The sequence below is a fragment of the Ambystoma mexicanum genome, chromosome 13 (assembly GCF_040938575.1).
Source record: "Ambystoma mexicanum isolate Mex_15411 chromosome 13, UKY_AmexF1_1, whole genome shotgun sequence".
In the NCBI taxonomy this organism is placed as follows: domain Eukaryota; kingdom Metazoa; phylum Chordata; class Amphibia; order Caudata; family Ambystomatidae; genus Ambystoma; species Ambystoma mexicanum.
In genome coordinates, this window is record NC_090938.1 from 778,410,703 (window position 1) to 778,432,807 (window position 22,105).

Consider the following 22,105-nt stretch of genomic DNA (forward strand, 5'->3'; position numbering starts at 1 on the left):
GAAAATTCAGAAATGCATGCACAACAAACTCTTGGGAATTATAGCCGATATGCGGGAAAGAAAGAAGAATTTCCCAGTAAATCCCCCAAGTGAATCTCTGAACCCTTGTAAATGTCAACCGACCATTCCCCAATTTCATTTCCACCCTATAACAGAGGAGGCACTACAAGAAGTCATTGAGAAATTGAAACCGTCTCACTGTAAAGGTGACGCTTGTGCCTCTGTGATCATAAAAACATGTGCTTCTATCCTCACAAAAGCAATTCACAAATTTGTTAACGAATCACTGGACAAAGGGATGGTTCCCGATATTGTGAAACAAACTATGGTTACACCCATTCTAAAGAAAATAGGAATAGACAGGAACAATCCCTTGAACTATCGCCCTATTTTGAATACACCCTTTCTTTTAAAGATTTTAGACAAAGTGGCTTACGGACAAATATCAGACCACTTAAATCTGTATCCCATTTTGAATGAACACCAATCAGGCTTCAGAACTGTTTTGGGACTGAAACCTCACTTCTTGAAATAAAATCCAACTTGCTCAAGAGACTGGACAAAGGCTTGCTATCCCTGTTAGTCTCGTTGGATTAATCTGCTGCGTTCCATTTAGTCGATCATTCTATTTTGAAGCATAGACTAACAGTTGTTGCCAACTTTTCTCCCCTGGCTGTCTCTTGGATTGTCTCCTTTTGGAAAGCAGAGTTAGCAGAGTTTGCTCTAATATAGCAGAAGCCTCGCCAATACCAGTACATTTCGGAGTCCTCAGGGTGCCAGTATGTCTCCTTGCATCTATAACATGTTTGTGACACTGTTTTTTTCTGAACTGGAATCGGAGGGCATAATGTTTTGTAATTATGCTGACGACACACAATGTGTTGTTCCACTTTCCGGTACCCACACGCAGGATGAACAAGAACTGAATAGAATCTTTAGTATCATTGAGAACGGGATGCTCAATAATAACTTAGTACTTAACGAAAGCAAAACAGAGCTCATGATAGTGGAGAGCTCAGCAGCAATAAAAAAACTAGATAGTAATTACGGCTTGTTCAGACTCGGAACCGACATTATTGCCCCTGTACCGAAACTCAAAATCTTGGGAGTTACGCTGGACCAATCATTAACCATGGAATCTCAAGTCTCGAGTATAACAGCTTCCTCTACATACTACATTAAACTCTTACATCATCTCAAACCACTCATCACCCAAGAAAGCACAGAGATCATCGCCAGAGCCATAATTGGTGCCAAGATAGACTACTGTGGTAGTCTGCTAGCGGGAATCAATAAACACCAATTGCATAGGCTCCAAATAATACAGAACAGAGCGGTTAGAGCAGTTTTGGGTCTCTCCAGAAGAGACCATGTAACGAGTGCCAGACGTTCACTTCACTGGCTTCCAGTTGAAGCGCATGTAGCTTTCAGGCTACTTAATAACCTTCAAGTGCAGGTTAGGCAACATGCCTGCCTATTTGCAGAATTCCATCATCGACAAACCGTTGCGTAGGGGTCTCAGATCAAATGGTCAAAACTTTCTTACTCAGCCCAGATGTAGAAATGTCAAAGCCGAGAAGGGGGCTCTCTTTTCATCGGCTCCTCAACTCTGGAACAATTTACCAAAAGAGCAAAGACTTCTGATACCTTACGTACCTTTAAGAAAGCGCTAAAAACCCATCTTTTTGAATAATCTCGTCTTCCACCGGCCCCTCTTGCTCAACCTTATATGTTACATGTTTGTCCACCTGTCAGTGCCTTTATGCCCGAGGGTCCACAATGCGCTCAACAAATGTTGTAAAGTAAAAGTAACATGTTGTCCCAGCATCAGGGAACAAACCTCCATCCACAGCCTCAAGCACTGTACTTGGCTGCTTGGCTCCTGAGGTCATAGAGCTTGGACATTTAAACTTACCTCAAAGATGCATGGACATCTTAAAGGAAGCATGTAAACCGAACACAAGGCATTGTAATTTCAACAAATGGTAACACTTTGTGTTATGGTGCAAAAGAAGTAATGTCAACCCCATTGACTGGTCACCTTCTAATGCAATACACTACCTGCTGTATTTATTGGATTCAGGGTTAGTGTTTAACTCTCTTAAAGTCCATCTAGCCGCACTCTTAGTATACACCACCTCACACAGCAAGGTATCTTGGTGGAGGTTTTCCGTGGTTAAAGGTGTCATGTAGGAGGTCAAAAGACTACATCCCACAATTTCAACGCCGCCCCTACAGGGATCAAATTGAGGATTTGATGGGCCATAGCTAAAAGCAGCTCATGGGTATCCAGCATTGACCAGGAGCTACCACTGAGGAACCAGGAGCTAACGCATAGCGTTCTGCAAATCAAACTTACACATAAGCCGCAAACATTTCACTTTGTAAATTTTTTTATGACCCATTATGCTTTAAATGATGTATGGATATGTCCAAATGCTTATTTATAGATCGTCACAAACTCACAGCGTTAAATCGGCATAGGTGTGTGTGACAGCCTGAGTATTGAGGAGGAGACCGTAGGAAGCATGGAACCCAATACTGAGGATGGGGCCGTGAGTACAGAGAAGGGGGCGTAGGAAGCATGGAACCCAATACTGAGGATGGGGGCGTGAGTACTGAGGAGGGGGCCGTGAGTACTGAGGAGGGGGCCGTAGGAAACATGGAGTCCACGTGGTGGAATGCAGACATAGGCACTGATAGTACCATGTTGAACATGAGCTCTGACGATGGCGTTTTAAACCTTCATCGGGAACAGATGCCGACACGGAGCGCTGGCCCACGCAGTGAGGGGAGGTGACAGATGCCGACATGGAGTACTGGACCACGCGGGGAGGAGAGAGCTATTCAGGCTGGCAACAACGTGGTTGTGGCTGCGGCCCGGCCATGGGAGAAACGTGAATGCGGCCAGCGGATGCTCTTTGCCCGGCGGGGCGAAGAATGTACAGGTGTGGTTCGGCCTGGAAGCCGCAGTGAGGCCGTATCTCGGGGAAGGGCGAAAAGACCATATGAGCTGCCTCGCCAACGCCCATTGTCAATACGGAAAGCGGGTACTCCGGACACAAATGGTAGGGATATCAGGAGCTTTTGTGTCTTACCTAGCGTTGAGGGCTCTAAAGGCAGAAACCCCAGGCTTCACCTCACGGCACATGGCTGGATTACATCATGGCAACCGGCATTACAGAAGGAAGGGGGTGGGGCTTGTGATTTTTTTTTTCCAAGCCTAAGATGGATGGAGGGCCCTGATTGCTCCAGGGGTATCCAGCCCCTATTTAAGGCAGACATAGAAGAGGGACTGAGTGTGAATTCTCCTCTTTCTTGCAGAATCGTATTGGATGCGAAGAGACAGGAGCCCCATACCGCTAGATTTATGAGGATTAAATCCAGGTTTCTACCTTACCCTCCAAGGAAACCTACAACTACTTCAAACTTGGACTTTATTAAGAGAAATTGAAATCTTGATTGATTGATCATTTTTTTTCCTTCTAAGTCAATAAAGACTGAACTTTGTTGAACTAAACTACCTCGCCTGAGTGGTCCATCACATGTGTTTGTTTGGCATCAGTTGGCCTGTGGAGTCAAAAGTAGCTTCTGGTAGCTGTTGGAGTGAAGCTAGCCAGGCTCTTCTAGGCCACAAGCAGGAGCTAAATAGCTCCCAGCTCCCCTCAATCGCAAACCCTGCCGTAGGGTGGGGCTTAAATGTAATCCTTACTAAGCTTTTGGGTCCCCCTTTTGAACCTATGCATAAAGCTAGTCTTAAGCATCTCACCTATAAGACTGATTTTATAATGGCCGTCACTTCAATAAGAAGAGTCAGTGAACTGCAAGCTATTTCAGTTCAAGATCCATTTGCAGCCATTCATAAAGACAAAGTGCTGTTAAGAACACATCCATGATTCCCACCTAATAATACTTTGCCGTTTACACCCAGAGCACGCTGAACTCAAGGTACCAGTATTACTCTGGCTTTCATTGAAAATGTGCTATTAGAGGCTATTTGCAAACAAGTAACCTGGAGTTAAGTTCACACTTTCGCGCGACACTGCTGTGTGGATACTCGTACAAAGAATGATTCTCAGGTGGGGTAAGCGGTCTATGCAACGTATGTGATTCTAAGCAGATCCATAAGCCTCAAAAGACAAATATTACAAACCTGTAATCGTCTTTCTGATGCTTGTATCTGCTTAGATTCACATGCGCCCACCCTTCCTACCCTCTTAGTAGTTGAAGGTACATGGACATCTTACACCTTTCTTTACCTTCCTGTTCTCACATACACACCTCATGCTGTCAATGTCCCTTTTCGAACTTCGAAAACAAGTCATGCAATACTCCGCACTAACCACTAGATGTCGGTCTATGCAAATCATGTGAATCGAAGCAGATACAAGCATCAGAAAGACTATTACAGGCATGTAATATTTGTCATATATATACATTTCTGAGTCTTGTGGATCTGCTTAGATGACATGTGATGCATAGGCTGACATCTAGTGGTTGCCGCAGAGTATTACATTGTTTGTTTTCGAAACTCAAAGGGATGTTGACAGGGCGTGCCAGTAATACTATGCCTAGTGTGACGTCCACTGTTCCCATGGTCCTTCATGTGTCGAGGTTCCTCAGATTGTTTTTTTCCGCCATTGTTTTCGGATGCATATCGCAGAGTTCCTTCTTGGCTGTCGCCATTACTTAGAAAAAGTTTAAAGTTAGACTTTTTTTCTGTCCTTTCGACAATCGTACACCCCAAGATCTCCGGCAACTGCTTACGAGGACAAGATCATCCATCGACGACAATGACTCCTGTTTCGACGAACTTTGTCTGCAGCCAACGGGGCGCGGCCCTGTATAGTAGGGAGAGCTGGGGGAGGTTCAAATTCCATCTCACTTTAGAGAATAAAAATTCCCCTATATTTCCTTGTATTCAGCCAGGCTGCCATCTTTTTACACTTTGGAAAATACTCCTTTTAAATTCTGTCCTTCCTGTAACAGGAAGTTTCCTTGGAAGGATTCACACTGAGCGTGTAACCTTTGCCTCCCTAGGAACCACGCCTTAAAAACAGTGCAAGTCTTGCAAACTGTTTAGGCCAAAAACTTTAAAGGACCAAAAGACTAAATGCTGGACCCACGCCATGCAGGCCGAGGCCTCCATGCACAGCAAGGAAGCCTCCAGCGCTGTCGGCGTCCTAAGTGACGCCGAGGGCGTTCGGGATCCAATGGTTTCCCGTGTGCAAGCCCCAGACTCCAACAGACAAGCCGGCCGGCGGTTCTGATATTGCGACGACACTCGGCGGCTCAAGCACCTCCATTACACGCCACACCAAGCACATCCCCCATAGTTGACCACGTCGTCAACCGATAAGCCACACACAGTGTTGAAGGGAAGGTCAGAACATTCCCTGTCCTCTGAGCCATTGCGGGCGCGATCACCACATGACAGGCCCCTGAAACAGACGCCAAAGTCCATTTCCGACACCACGTCCAAATATGCAGTCCTCGGGTTCTGGCGGCATGTGTGTCGAAAGACGCATCAACGGCACTGCAAAAAGCTAAAAAATGAGCAACTTAATAAAAAAACACATCTATAACACCCTACTGAATGCCAGAAAGAACATCAAAAAAGTACTCGACGCCACGTGACTCGAAATAACAAGGTTCAAAGAGATGGGATTATTCTACCCCTGAGGACACCCTTTCAGGGGCAATGCATCTCAAACAGCCCCCTGCTCCAGAGCTTCTGCCTACACCTGCCCCCTCAGTGTTGCCAAGCTCCTCCCATTGGACCCCGGAACAATTTGATAGGGTCATGTGGAGAATGTGCAGTTTTGTATATTTCTTTGACCGACACCCTGATCAGCGACCCCTCAAGGTGAAGCAGCTAACTAGCAGCCCGATAACAAAAGAGCCTGCCTGGACGCTACACATATTAATACTTCGTCATATCAGGACGCGGCACAGGACACGTATTATTTTGACACTCAAGGCTCACAAGACCCGGGCTAATTTTCAGACCCAGAAGACCAAGGGGACACAGGGGACTTGGACCAATACTATGATGATGATGATGAGGTATACATCATCCCAGACCATACTGACCAACCAGTGGCTGATTCCTCAGTGGCCAACCAGCTGCAATACAATGACCTGCTCTTAAAGGCTGCAGAACACTTTATATACCCAGGAAGCTCAAGTCGATAAAGACTTTGTAGAAGACATCCTCGGGGATAAGAGATCTGCAGCACAGGTCATCCCACTGCTTCAATCTGTCCAGAGGCGTATTCAGCCTTCTCTACTAACCCCCAATCTGACATGGGCGGTTAACCCAGGCATTGAAAAGATGTTTAGACAAGCCCCATCGGACCCATTATACATTACGGGGCAGCTAAAGCCCGACTCTCTAGTAGTCCCCACCACTAGGAAGAGAACTCGAACACCTTTAGCCTCTGCCGAAGCCCCTCCTGACAAGGAGAGTAAGAAGATCTATATACACCCTGGGCAGGAAAGAAGCTTCCTCGGCTGCCTATCAAGTCAGAAAAGCTAACACCACTATGCTGTTATCCAGCTATAATTGCCACATGTGGGATGAGGTCACACAACAAATGGACTCTGGCCTATGTGTTTTTACTCATTGTGTGATCTTGGGCACTGGAGCACACCACTCCAAGTGCCCCTGTTCTTGTATGGGTTACACAGCACCTTCAGTGTAGTAACCCAGGGTTGTCTTTAAGACTGCCCTCTGACTCCATTTTTGCTGGGGCTGACTACTGTCCCCCAGAGAAAGGTAAACTAGCCATTTACTTTACATAGTCACTTTTACCACAGACCCAGTACACCCCATCTTACATGGAGTACTGGGAAGGGCTAATCTGTACCCCTTTTCTGTCTGTACCTCCCTGAGCATTGTTTCGCTCTTTTAACATTTAGACTTGGCTGGTGGCAGGGGTAACTACCCTAACTTTTCTACCGCGATTATATTAGATAAACGTGGTAATGCTTTTGACTATTTTAGCAGCCTTAAGCATAAACCCGCTTGACCAAATCATCTTTCTTTTGGCTCCGGTTGGGATTATTCGCCATTTCTTTTTGTTAAAGTCCTTCTTGTGTTTTACTTTGCTCAGCAAACTAGGCTCGCCTTCTTTGTTCACCTTCTTTTGGCGGGCTTCTGCAGGGAAGCCCTCCTCTTGGCGGCTGAGTGTCTAGGTAGACTGAATGTGGGGAAGGGGTGTAGTCACCCCCTGCACAGGGTATCCTAGGAAACCCAAGTCTCACTTTGCCATGATTGGCTGAGGTGGTTGTCCCGGCTGGACAGCCCCCCTGCTGCGTGATTGAAAGCCAGGCTGTGTGAATGGGGGTTTTGCGCATTAAAAGGCAGGTCTCTTGGGCTAGAAGTCAGTCGCCTCTGGAACTGCAAGGAACCAAAGAGAAGCGGAGAGAACAACAGCTGCTGCAACTACCCCATCCCGGTGAAGCCCTGCTGCAGTCCTGAGCTATTTACCCTTCAACGACTAAGAGAAGATCCAGTCCGGAGTCTTCTTCCCTTGAGCCTGGTGGGGATAACCAGCTCATCTTCTTCAGACAGAGATCTCCGTCATGGTCAAAATCGCTGCACACTGCTGTAGTGGTCCGGATAGCCACCTGCCGAGCCTCTCCTGTTTTTAAGGAGCGCACCTTTTATTTGTTGTCGTTGCTGCCGGCTTCATCCCTGTGTGGTGCAGACCCCCTTCAGACGTCCTCCTTCACAACGAAGCTCCAGGAATCGTGGGTCTGCGGGAAACCAACAGGAACAACCGCCAGGTCACCAGCTGCACCATTGGAATAAGGTACTGTGTTCTGCTCGAGGAAACTGGGTGAACCCATTTTCTTCATCTTCAAGGCTTGCCATGGTCTTCCCTACTTCTTATAACTTTTGCTTCCGAACATTGACAATATCAAAGTACTTCTGGGCTACGCTGAATAGTGAACTGTCTAACGGTGTGATCTTCGGCAACAGGTCTCCGGTGTCACTTAACCCTGGCTCCGGCCCTTTGACTTTTGAACTCCTGTTTCTGAGTGTTTCTCGATGCTGTCTGCCTAACCTAAATATTGCCTGTGATTTTTGCCTCCAACTCCCTCTGGGAGTGTGCTTTTGCCCCGGTAGCATTTCATGTCACGGATACGCATTTATTTAGTAGACCGAACTGTCAAAAAGTGATCGCAACCGTATCCGCGGTATCGTGTTTTGTTCATAACACTGGTTCATTCAAACACAGGGTACTTACCTTGAGACATACTGTACAAAGTGAATTGGTTAGTTGTTGTATATTTAACGTGTGGTTTTGTTTAAAGTTTAATAGAGGTGTTGTGTTTATAACTGATGGTTTAAAAATAAATGTACTTATATTTTTTACCTGAAACCTTGAGTCAGTGTTTGCTTGAGTCACAGTAATTGTGGTCCCTTTGTGTAATCTTTGCTACTGCTCATATACTCTTGAGATAAGCCTGGCTGCTCTGCTACTGCTACCACTATAACTTAGTAGTACAGGCTTGTACCAAAGGTAAAACTTGTATTGCCACCTGTGGTCTTAATTGTGTGTAGTGGTCCCTAAGGGCACTGCACAGGATTCTGCCTAATAGGGATCACGTCGGACAAGTGGGTACTTTCCACCATGGTGGGTGGCTATTGCATAGAGCTAATACTAACACCAGTCAACCACCCGCCAAGACAAAGACAAACTACACAGGAAAAATAATGCATCCTGTTGGAAGAAGTCAAAGCACTGCTACTAAAGGACGCCATAGAAATCGTCCTGGCAAACCAGGTAAACAATGGTATTTATTCAATGTACTTCCTTGTGCTGAAAAAAGACCTAACCATGAGCTCTGTCCTAGACCTGCACCCTGCGAACACCTATGTCAAGCCACAAAAATTCTGCATGACACCGCTACAAGAAGTAATCCCATTGCTAAAACAGGGAGACTACATGGCAACCTTGGACATGAAAGATGCATACTTTCATATTTCAATGTTGCCAGTGCACAGAATATTCATGTGCTTCAAAATGGCGAGCCAACACTACCAATTCAAGGTGCTACCCTCCGGCATAGCCTCCGCTCTAAGGGTATTCACCAAGGTACTAGCGGTAGTGGCAGCGCACCTACGTAGAGAATCAATCCCAGCTTACCCGTATCTGGACGACTGGCTGATAACAGGGGAATCCCCCCAAATTTGCAAGCAAAATACCCAGAGAACAATCAATCTTCTGTTCCAATTGGGATTCTCAATCAACGAGAAAACATCAAGTCTTGTTCCAAGCAGAACAAAACTTAGGAGCTGTCATAAAGGCAGAAGAGGGTCTAGTCTTTCCATCAAACGAAAGAGTGCAGAACATACTGCTGCAAATACCTCAGTATCTAGCCGGTTGCCAAATAACCGTACGCAAAACAATGCGCTTACTCGGGATGATGGCATCATGCATTTACCTGGTCCCGCATGCCCGGTTGCGCATGCGCCCAATGCGGTTAGCGAAGCAGTAGTCTCAGGCAAGCGTTCAGTGGGACGATCTAGTGGTTGTTTCGCTAACCCGAGTTCAAGCGCTAAGCTGGTGGACGAAGGAAAATCCGTTCAAGGGAAAACCTTTTCACAACCCTGCAGTGCAAGCGATTGTCACAACAGACGCATCACTCACCGGGTGTGGAGCCCATTACCTTCACCACACAGCGCATGGCCTGTGGACCCATATCACAGCCCAGAATCACATAAATCTTTTAGAGCTACTAACATTGCTCAAAGTCATGCAAGCTTTACAGGTGCATCTATCAGGCCAAACAGTACAAGTCCTCACAGTCAGCACCACTGCTATGTTTTACATAAACAAGCAGGGAGGCACAGACTCTCCAAGTCTGTCCAGGCTAGCCCAAATAATTTTGAAGTGGGCACTCAAGCGGAACATGTTCCTAGTGTCGCATCACGCTCCAGGGGAACTCAATTCTCTGGCAGACTTACTCAGCAGAGATCCTCTAACCGAAGAGCACAAGTGGCAGTTCAGCAAAAACATTTCAGACGACATATTTCCATTCTGGGGATATCCTCAGTTAGACCTGTTCGCCACAAGCCTCAGCACTCAATGTCCAGACTTCGCATCCAGGTTTCCCCAAACCAGATCCAAGGGAAACGCCCTGTGGATGAGTTGGTCAGGGAAATTTGCCCACACTTTTCCCCCCCACCACTGCTACTGAGCAGAATAGTGAACAAGATGTACCAGGAACAAGTGATGCTTATCCTGGTTGCTCCTATGTGGGCGAGACAAATTTGTTTTTTCCGCATCTGCGCAAACTGGCGATGTGCGATCCAATCAAACTCCTGTGCCCCTCCAACATGCTCACCCAACACGGGGGGACAAAGTTACACCCACATCCTCAATCCATGAAGTTGGCAGCTAGGCTCCTGAAGTCATAGAGTTTGGCCATTTAAAACAACCTCAAAGGTGTATGGAAGTCCTCAAGGAGGCACGAAAACCAAACAGCAGACACTGTTATTTTAACAAATGGAAAGGATTTGTAATATGGTGCCAGCCGAAAAAGGTAAACCAAATCGAATGTACGCCATCACACATTCTTCATTACATGCTCCACTTACTAGACTCAGGGCTAGTATTTAACTCAATCAAGGTTCACCTAGCGGCTCTATCCACGTACACCACTTCTCAGAGTAAGGTGTCCGAGTGGAAGATCCCCCGTCATCAAGGCATTCATGGAGGGAGTAAAAAGACTCCACCCTCCCATTTCAAACCTGCCCCATGGCGAGACCTAAATGTGGTACTTGCAAAGCTCATACGCGCAAGTCCAGCCTTAAACACCTCACATATAAAACGGCTTTTCTGGGGGCTATCACCTCCAGAAGGAGAGTCCGTGAACTACAAGCTTTGTCAGTGCAAAACCCTTTCTTTGTTATCCACAAAGACAAATTGGTATTAGGAACGCACCCTAGGTTTTCACCGAAGTTCATTTCTAATTTCCATGTCAATCAGTCTATCGAACTACTAGCTTTCTTTCAAAACCCTTCAAGCTCAGCTGAGAAAAACCTCCATACACTAGATGTAAGGAGGGCGGTTTTTATACTATGTAAACAAGACAAAACCGCTACGAAAAACAGACCAACTGTTTGTCTCCATAGCAGCTGGCTGGGAAGGTGACCATGCTTCAAAAAATGCCATCTCCAACTGGATAGTGAAATGCATACAGCTCTACTATCAGGGGTACGGGAGCTACCTTGGCCTTTATTGCAAACATCCCGCTGGACGCCATTTGCAAAGCAGCTACATGGAGCTCTATACATACTTTTACTCAGCACTACTGCATTGGCACACATTCTAAAGCAGATTCGCAGGTGGGACTAGCGGTGCTGTAGAGGAGGTCCCAAACACAATTCGCACCCCCACTGCCCACTTTGAGGTGCCAGGAATGTTCACGCCAAAATATGTGACATATGATGAGCAAATAAACCAGCAGAGAGCAACAACGGGGCTCTGCCCAGTACCTATCAGATTGACGGCACCTATTGAAGTACCTGCACCTAAGAAACCTTGGACAGTAAGGTACCCATTGAGAAAACCATATCGACAAGTGAGACAGAATGGCGATTGTCAAAATGCAATACTGGAAGAAGCCAAGAAAGTCTTAAAAGAAGACGAATAGTGACATCACAAGAACCCGGACTGACTCGCATATAAAAGATATGACGACCTATGAATGATGAAAAGAGACGAAACACCATGGATAAGTGACATCCTGAGTTTAAAGCGAAATAACAATGTCAAATGTTAGATGCTTATGCCATAAGCGTGATGCAGATATTCACCCAGCTTACATGTGTACATATGCAAGGAACCACAAGACGCTAACAAAATCGTGAGGCTTGCTAAAGCTTAATAGTAAAATAGAGTGCAGCAAGCGCCACCTATAGATATCGACCTCAAGAAAAGAATTGTATTTAAGTATACTTCCACTACGCACAAGAGCAGAACTGACCAAAGGTTACTTAAGGTCTCACAAGGAGAGCTTTGCAGCAGAAAAATCGAGAATTACGGACAGACAGAAACTCAGACGAAGACAAGTCATGCCAAGAAGCCAAGGTTGTACCAGCTGAAGTAGGCCAATAGTAGAGACATTTAATGAAGAGAAGAACAGAGTATCCTATTCTGAAAGGTCAAGATAAGCCACAGGAGGCAGATGACTTGCAAAATTAAATCAAATACACAAATGAAGACGACTTTCACAGTGTCGGAATCACGTGACCGAGCCAGCAGAAGGGATGAAACTTTCACACCTATGCATGGAATTGTGCCATGCCCAGGTGCCTTCACTTTTCCAGACCAAGAAGCAGTCTCGATGCCAAGATACAAAGAAATAATTGAAACATGATCACTGAAGTGATGATTGTTGCAATAATTGGAAGGAGACTGGAGCGGACGAGCTCCCTGCACCTGGCCGGCTGTTCTGCATGCTGCTAGGCTGGTGGAAAAGTATGAGTAGGGTTGATGCCAACCCAATCATAGTGGACCAAGTAATCTAGGGTCCTATAGTTAGTAGAATCAATGAGATGTTGTACTTATAGTGACGTCTACGCAGCCATTTTGAAGGAAGAGCTATGATGCCCCACCTGACACTGTTTATCCAATCCCCTCACTTCATTACCAGATACAGATATAGTACCTATATTAAAGTTACTTTCCTATAACCAATAGAATTGCATGCAACATTTTAAGCGTTACACGTCAGTGATGACGAGTTTTCAGTATAAAAGATGTGTTTTTTATGAAGTTTGTTGAAGTTGTGAAGCGAGAAGAAAGATCGAGCGATTGCTGATGTTCAGGAACTCCCCGTTTTTTGTATTTGTCATTAAACGGACTCCCTTTGCCAAACTATTGAGTTGTCATTATTGATTCCATGCGAGGGTATTAATCTGCATCCCCATCCATCTCACGGGTGCTGCTACTCATCTTAAAGTGCTATTGGGCAACCCCTAGCTTTATGGGCCGGTTGGGGTCCTAGTGCACAGTTCTAACACATCTATTTGCTGCTGTACCTTCTCACAAACCACCACCTTCTCCAGACACTGCTCACTAATCCATGCATAGCATGTGATCTAAGCAGATCCACAAGCCTCAGAAGGGATACATTACTCACCTTAATAGTATTTCTGATGCTTGTATCTGCTTAGATTCACATGCGCCCACCCTTCCTCCCCCATGGACTTGAAGGTGCATAGGTGATTTCTGGCTTATATACTCTTATCTGCTTTATTACATCGGTACTCGCGCTACACCTCATGCTACCTCATGTTAGAAACAAAACAATATGACGGACATCGACGCATGAAGGACCATGGGTATAGTGGACGTCACAATAGGGATAGTATTACTGTCACGCCCCGTCGACGTCCCTTTTTCAAGTTACGAAAACAAAAAATGTAATACTCTGGGGCTACCACTAGATGTCGGCCTATGCATAGCATGTGAATCTAAGCAGATACACTCATCAGAAATATGATTACGGTGAGTAATGTATCCCATATATGTTGTAGCAAATCAAGACCACTCTTTTTGTGTTTATACCCAGGTACTAAGAACACTCGAAGGGTTGTATTGCTTTTTAATGTAGTCTGTCTCCAGTGTCTATGGTTGTTTAGAGGAGTTTTTGTGAGGTTTAATATTGGCTAAATCATCGGTCTAACAGCAACATCTGGACCTTTGTACCTCTTATGCGGGGGTGAAATAGTTTACCTGTAAAGCCTGCACATGGGCATGCCATGAGAACCCAGCAATGACTGGCACACCTTTGTGCACTTTCCCTGAAAAAGAATCACATATGGGGTACACAGTTATGCGTAGGGGATAAACACTCTTAGCCAAATGTTCCTGCCTGTTAATCCAGCTGTTTTATCATCTTTGATTTGATGATCCATTAATTTTAGCCCATTCAATTAAATTAAAAAAGAAGCTCCTTAATGGCGTCCATAGTATATCATGCCACTATCGGTACATGTGTCGGTCCCCTTGACCATCTTCCTGTGGCTTAAATAAAACCTATGTACATCATTGACATGTTTTTTGATACATTCCAACTTTCAAAGATTGCTTAATTTGGTCATAGCCATGTTTGTAGTTCAAAAATGCCAAAGACTATAGAATTCGCCCTTGTAGCGTAAGCACAGAGTGTACACCCCATTCTCATGTGAATGTGCTAATTGCATCCTGTGCTACAAGTAACGATATCTGAATCTCTGTTCCTCATGTCAATCCACTTCCCTCTTTCTCTTTCCATCGTTCCACCCTGCGCACTTCTGTGACGTTCATGAAATGAACATTTCCTGTGGCAATTTCAATGTCTGAGCCGCTACACTAGAGCGGGCAAGCTCGATTCCAGATAGACTGAAGAGGTCACATGATATTCTCAGACTTCTTTTATGTCTATGTGTCAATAGACAGTTAGCTGAAGTCCCCATATTATGTTATAAAGCCATGCAAATGATCACGCAGAATCGTCAGGGGAAGTAGCTTGCAAACATTTTCCACATGTTTTATAATACAGTCCTTGCTTTGGATATCTTTATGTTCATCGTTCCAAAGAAGCTCGGGACGTCATCTCTGTTATCCAGGTGGCCAATGAGATGTGATTATCGTATAAGTATCTTAACATCTTGGATGAACTGATGTTGCAGGAAATGCATTTGCAACACTTTGCCTAGATTGGGTTGGAATGCAATTCCATAGTGTGCATTAGCAAAGTATTAGAGCCCCGACTATCCTCATTCACAAGAAACATACATCTATATTTTTGAGGCAATGCTCTTCTTAACGTGCATAACTAGAATGGAAATATTCTAAAAGTAGGCAAGAAAGTATCAGGATGTGTTCTTTCCACTGCTTCACTGATCCTAAAATGGGTGCATTTTGTCTTTAATATTCCTCAGCAGAGAACAAGGCCTCCATGATGAGGAAACTTGGCGTCCATGGCGACGGAGGTGGGTGCCACATCCCGGGAGAACATGCCTTACCATTCTGCGAGAGGAGGTTCTCCATCAAAGAGAAAACATGCTGTCCTGATCAAATCGATTTTCCAAGACATTTACCCTCTTCAGGGAGACCAGATTTTCAATTTCATAGAGAATATTTTGGGGGAAATGAATAAAAGATCACAATAATGAGAGAGACAAGTCTGCAGAGCAGTATGAAAGAAGCTGGAGATGACAAATTCAACCTCTTCTAACTATTATTCTATCCTAGTATATACGATTATTAAAAATGATTAACATTGCCCTGCTTTCCTATGTTAGATGTTTAATGGCAATATGTGAAATTCAAACAAAGAGCTAATAAATAAATATTCTTTTAATTGGACGAAAGCAATCGCATGGTTTCATCAATTTTTTACAATATTGCAAGATATAAGCAGCAACAGGGGCATGTTTTGAATGGGGTAAAAGAAGCAATGTCTAAAATGGCCGACACCTTTCTGAGCCTGATGATACAGTGAGTATTGTCACTGCAGTGCCATCTCAATGTTGCATAGTTACATTTGAGTTGCAAATTCATTTCTACATGGGAAATTCTCTTTTCTAGCCCCTTTTTGTCCGTCTTTTGATTTGTGAAACCACCAGAGAAGGGTGGGGGCGGTTAGGGGCTGAATTCTGTCTTGGGCGGATAGACCTGTTATAATTTCAGCTGACACCTTAACTGAAGACATGGTGCACATTATCATTGCCTGCCATTTCTCTGTGGAAATGGGTGCAGGAAGGTGAGATTTGTGGGTGTGTATCGGATTTCTAGTGCTTACAGATCAGCACTCCTCTAAACTACATACATACAGATATGATTTTGGGTTCTTTCTTGTGAAAAGCAGTATTTTCTTCAGGAATTATAAAGCTGATTAAGGCTTGGCTCATCTCTGCTCCTTTCCCACTGTTGCTGGTGAGATGGTACTCACAGATTGCTCACTTTTACTTGATCTCGCACAGGTTACACTCTTGGGTTCATCACCACCTTCCTCACACCTGCCTCTGTAGCACTTTCGCAAGTTTACAGGACTAGAGTATATCCCGGGCAGTGTATACAATGAATCATGTTACCATGGAATAAAACGAGAAATAAGGCACTTCCCATGACCCTTGAGCTTCTAATGGCAAGAAATTCTAGAGTTACCAAACTGCCCCCAGTGCTTTGTGCCGTTTTCTTATGAGAGAGTGTGTGCTTGTGTGTGTCCCTGTCTCGCCATGTCTGTGTCTCTCTCTATGTCTGTGTCTCTTTACTGCTCTGTGTTTTTTTCTGAGACTGTCCCTCTGTCTCACGCTCACTCCCTGTCTTTCTCTCCACCCCCTCTTTCTCTCCACCCACTCTCTCTCAGGGGCCACACTGTCTGTAGTGTGCAATGTATTGTCTCTTTCCTCTCTCCCCTTCTCCCTTTTGAGTCTGTGCACTGAGTAGGAGTCTCTTTCGCTGTCTCTCAAGTCCTCTCTCACCTAATCCCTCTTGAGCCTGTCTACTGAGACAAAGTCCCTCTCCCTAGTCTCTCTCATCCGCCTCCCAAGATTACTCTTACCTAGGGTGACCAGACGTCCAGGTTTTGTCAGACTGTCCTGGAATTGAGTGTTCTGTCCCTGCCCCCGCCCTGAGAGTACTTTATATTTGTAAACTCCGTCCTGGAGAGGTCAACAGGGTCTTCAGTACTGCCAGCCAGCAAGAATGCACAATCCCACACATAAACATGGGTTGCAATGTGCTCACAAGTCAAGATAGTATTTTGCATTCCAATAAATGTTATAATTGACTTTACAGGTTGGTCTTGAACCACCAGTCTTTTAGTTACCAGTTGTAGCACTGTTGAGTTGCATGCTGTAACCTGTTGGGAGTAGTATATATCCTGGATGTGTGAGGAGGTGGGGGTGAACCATGTCTCTGTGATAAAATGTGCATCTAAGTTGGGTGGTGATGAGGTCAGCAATGTCTACTGCATTTGGTACCACAGAATGAGCATTGATGAGTATGAGGGTGCATGTGTGTTTTGGAGGTGGTATGTGGGTGGTGATGAGGGCTGTGGTTGAGGTTCTGTGAGTTGGACGTGCATGGGAGCAGGGTGTGGACTGAGTGTTTTCATGGTAGGATTGGATGGTAAGGTGTGAGTGAGATGTGATGCACCTGCTGCTTGTTTACCTGGGAGTGCGTAGAGCAGGGGATCCATCCCTTTCCAGGCCCCAACAATGGAAATGGGCTGCCCAGAGGGTGTGGAGAATAAGCATCAGAGGGAGAGGACAAGGCGTTGGACAGGATCCCCAGAGTAGCGGATTTGTGAGCCTCAGAGCCTGTAATTATTGTAAGCAGGAGGGTCACTGGAAAAATGAGGCTGTGTTAGGTGCACTTCAGGGGGTCCCGTCCCAAGATTCAGACCCCAAGGAAGGTATGGCTCTAGATTGCACTGAATCGTTATCCCAGGTCCCTTACTGCTTATGGTCAGTGCACAATAATGGAGTGGGATGTATTCAGGACACAGAGCCCCTCTAAGCTCTCCTTTCTTCACCTTGCTCGTATTGCTTTCTCCTGCTCCACCTTTTATCCCTGTGGGTAGAGGAAAGAGTTGTTAGGTGTGGGTGATTCTGGTTAATTGCCTGACTCTTCTACTGCGACATGTTAAATAAACCGTTTTATCAGTCTGCTGTCTTGCAGATATTGCTTGAGATATTAAGGCGGAAAATTGAACTCCTATTTTCTGTTCCAAGGGTGGAAAGGGAGTTGTCATGCTTCCATTGGTTTCTCACCCTTGAGGGCAAAATAATTTTGATAGGGTTGGTCTGAGGATTGCAGAGGGGTATGAAGGTTTATATTTGGGGTTTCTTCATGAAAGTGGGTTCTCCAACTATTATCAATTGGACCATATCCCACTGCTGACAACATATATGAGAAACACATGGTGACCAAAAGTAAGACGGACACAAGTGATCACAGTTCAGGGGTGTTTATTGAACAATAAAGAGAGTATGCAGATTGGAAAAAAATCTAAGCCTAAATCTAAGATGGGGACAGGAGTCGACCATCACATGAAAATAAGGCAGTCCTAGTGATGTCAAGTCAAATAAAAAGGCCTGTACTAAGAAAACCTATTACCAAACCTTACAACTACTACAAAAGGGGGTGTGGGATAGTTTTCAAGAAAGAAAGAAGTGTTCGTAAATTATAAGTCAGGAGGCAATGGCTTGGGTCTCCCCTCCCCATGTTTCAAGCACAGGGTAAGGTTGGAGCTTGGAGCACAGTATGCTCTCAGGCTTCACCAGCCCGAGACAGTTCCAATGGTAGTTCTCAAGATGTCAATGGCCAAGTCTCGTTTCCTTAGAAATTCTCTTGCCTTCGGGACTGAGGTGTTCAAACAATTTATACAAAAGTTCCTTTAACAAATGAAAAGTGTGTTCCCAATATTCGTTGGGTGATGAGTCCACCCTAGGTCCCCCTCTTCTGGGCTGACCTCTCTCAATTGTAAATTACAGTTCACACAGGGTGACGACTTCACCCCTGGGTCCCCCTCTTCTGGGCTGACCCCTTTCTCAATATTATTTCTCCACAATATCTCAGATAGGGCGACAGTCTCACCTTTTAGTTCCCCCCTCTTCTGGTGCTGACCTTTGCGCAATAGAACCTTTGGACCATATCTTAACTTCGGATCTCCTAGTTCGGACTCAGATCTCTGTTGACTTCCAGCCCTTGAGTGACGGCTTCACCGCTGGATCCCCCTCGCTCGGGCTCGGACCTCTCTTGACTGTCAGTGTTGAGTTTAGCGTCACCCCGGATCTCCCTCGTCCAGACTCAGTCCCTTTTAATTTCAAATGTTAACGGAAATCACGTCCCTTCTCCTTATTTACTACATGGTATTCACTTCCCTCACTTCGTTGCCCATTCACGGATCAAAGTCTTTCGAACGTACAGGGCTTTTGCTCAACCCTCTGGTATGACCACTTTGCATTCCTTTGGCAGCCTTCCTATGGCCCTCTGGTTTCTGTAGTTTATCAATATGGGGTTCAACCAGAGTCTCTTAAATTGACACCCACGTGTGGTGTCGATTTCCCTCTGTCGCTGATTCCCCCTTCGTACTTCACAGTTCACTTCAAGTTCATTACTTTAGTTTCAAAACTTGCCACTTTGCGATTCTCATTCAACACCTCCTGGCTTCTTTCGATTCTCCCCTCAACTCATTGGGTGTGCTTAATCGCCTTGCTTTCTGTTTCACTGTGGAGTCAAGGCTGGCACCACGGGTGCGGGAGCTTCCTCTGCTCTGCTTTATCAGCATAGGCTGGCCCTGTGTACCCTTGACATCTGCAGCATGACACTGGGGCTATTGTCCGCGGTTTTAGATGCTCCTCACTGAAGGTTCTGCGTGTCTTGGACGAAAAGGGCAAGGTTCTTTCTGTCCTCGCCTCCCTCTCTCTTCCCGCCACCTTTCTCCTTCATCTGAACTGCCGCCTTGGTTTAGCCGTCTCATTGTGTTGTCCGCTATGCTCCCCTTGCTCGTATTGCTTTCTCCTGCTCCACCCATTATCCCTATGGGGAAAGGAAAGGGTTGTCAGGTGTGGGTTATTCAAGTTAATTGCCTGACTCTCCTATTGGGACACGTTAAATAAACATTTGGATCAGTCTGCTGTCTTGCATGAGGCAAGACAGTTTTCGTGTTAGAAAGTTAAAAGGTTGAAGTGTCAGAATATCTTACAGTACAGGGAAGGTTTGTGAAATAAGCAGGAGGGTTTGTGAGAATTCGGAAAATTATAATCAAAGGGACGACCTTGGTAGGTTTTGCGGGGTAAACTGATAGTTGGGATCGTGACCTGAACAATCGTGGGAATCGTAGTATTTTACCTGAGCAAATGGGACGTGTGGAATATACGGACTAGAGGGGCGTGGAAAAGCATGGCTGGGAGTTTGCAGGTAGGGAACAGGGAAACAGGGGTTCTGAGAGATGCGGTTTTGAGATGCCACTGGGTTTGGACTTCTATTTGGTTTATTAGAGGTGTAGTAGGGTCGATAGAACTTGACCAAGGGATCTTCTATGAATGGAAGGGATGTAGAAATGGAATAACCAAAGAAAACCACAGGTAGTTCGTCCCCCTCTTCTTCCCTTTTGGTAGAATACTGCATCTCAACTTGGGTTTCCCCCGAGCATTACCCCGGGTCCCCCTACCCAGGTGATCCTCCCCACTGGTCCACCCCAGGAACTGGATCAAACAACGATGACCGTGTCCTAGCCACCCGAATAAGAGAGTCTCGAGGTCTTACTGGGAGAATACCCTCCAGTTTCTCAGTCCGGAGAACATATATTCCTCTCTAAAGAAGAATACTGCATCTCACCCAGCGGAATCTCCCCACTTCCCTGGGCCTGTGCCCCACCACGGTGGTCCTCCCGCCGTACACCACCCCCAGGATTGGGATCTGGAGGCATCTGCCCTCTCCTGGCCACCTGGGAGGAGACTCTAGGCAGGGTTTAGTGAGGGATCCGCAGGATTCTCCACAGCATCCAGATGCCACTGACATTTCACTGACTGATGGCCACTGTGCAGCATTTCAATAAAAAGAAAAGCTATTAGTCCCCTCAATATCTCTAACACCTGTGAAGTTCCAGAAGGATGTCTCTCCGGAATCCGGAGGATATGTCACAACTACTAAAAGAAGCGAGTCCCCGCCTGCACGAGAGAGAACAGGGTATAGGGAGGGCCCCCTCCACCTGGCAGTAGTGACTTATGTAATGCGCCCCCTGATGACAATCGAAGCAACTCCCTTGTCCTTAGTTTACCTGCTTTTTAGTGTACTTTGTTTTCTGAACCACATGTTTGCAGCAATGTCTTATCTTGGCTGTTACTAGTGCACTGGGTTTCATGAACCACGTATTCGCAGAGTTGGCAGCGGCTTTTTCTCTTGTTCTCTTGTGAATGAGTAGGGCACTGAGTTTTTTGAACTGTGTATTCACTGAGTTAGCAGCAACCGTCTACCTTTCCTATGACTAAAGCTTTATGTTTCATGATATTGCTAGTATGCTAACTTTCCACATTTGTGTGGCAACCTTCTTTGGCCAAGTCCCTGATACCTGTTCTGGTTCTTGGTCCAAGATTTCCTCTATGCCAGCATTCATGTGTGCCTTCTAAGTAGTGCTTGTATAGCTTCCGCCTACAGCCTCTGTCTACAGGTTCTGCTCTTTGCTTCTTTTCTCTGCCTATCCTGTACTTGGTTATTTCTAGCCACTCTGCTTTTCAGTCTTGATTACAAATTGGGCCACTGTTGTGTCTCAGCTCTGTATCCGTATACAGTGGGACCCCTGCATTGGTCTCCATTAAGATCAGATAAGGAAAAGACTTTGGTTGCCTTAGTCTAGTTTGTTCGAGTCTTACCTGTCTCAGTATATGGTCTCCAGCTTTACCCTTGCACTGAGTACACCCATCTCATCAGCACGTCTTACCCATGACGTTGCTGCATGATTGTTAACGAGCAATCTGCGGGTACCTATCCCAAGGGCTTTCCTTAATCTCATGGAGACCCCTTATCATATTCCAGTTCATCCTTTATTATGATCAATCTGTGTTACCCAGTATATTTGCCTCCCATCTCTGTCTCTCTGTGTCACTTGGCTTTGAGCCCGCTCCCGCCCCTACAGTTCCTGTGACTACCTGTCACCACAAAGATCAGCCTGGTATGTACCCGTTTCTGTTATATGCCAAGTGTTACCTCCTGAGTCTCCCCAAAACTACAGGGTGTAGTGTGAGAAACCTGAGGGTATCCTCACTCCTACTCCCCCTGGATCCCCTTCTCATGTGGCCAGGGAAAGGCCCTGAAGCTGGGGGTGGAGAAGCAAGGGAGGATCACCTGGGTGGAAAGACCTTGGGGATTGGGAATGGGGTGCCCACGGGCGAGACATGGTATCACTCTTTCCTTGCTGAGAACCAACCTAATCCTCCCCTGGCCTTTATAGGCTATTGAAAAGCAGCTCCCCTCATTTCTCCACATTTAACCTTTGGCCTTACTGAGACGAGGAAGAGGCGACAGAGTAATGAACACTCAAACTTTATTTCAGCACTTTGGTACTGGGACGAGGAAGAAGCCTGCAG

At 45.7% G+C, this 22,105-nt stretch overlaps 1 long non-coding RNA gene across 1 annotated transcript in view; it reads left to right on the forward strand.

The window, feature by feature from the left end:
• The window catches only part of LOC138521941 (uncharacterized), a 65,657-nt gene extending 50,274 nt beyond the window's left edge, over positions 1–15,383 (forward strand). Inside the window, exon 2 of the long non-coding RNA XR_011283183.1 lies at positions 14,948–15,383. This is a non-coding gene — a long non-coding RNA (uncharacterized lncRNA). The remainder of the gene's footprint in view (positions 1–14,947) is intronic.
• The last annotated feature ends 6,722 nt before the right edge of the window (positions 15,384–22,105 follow it).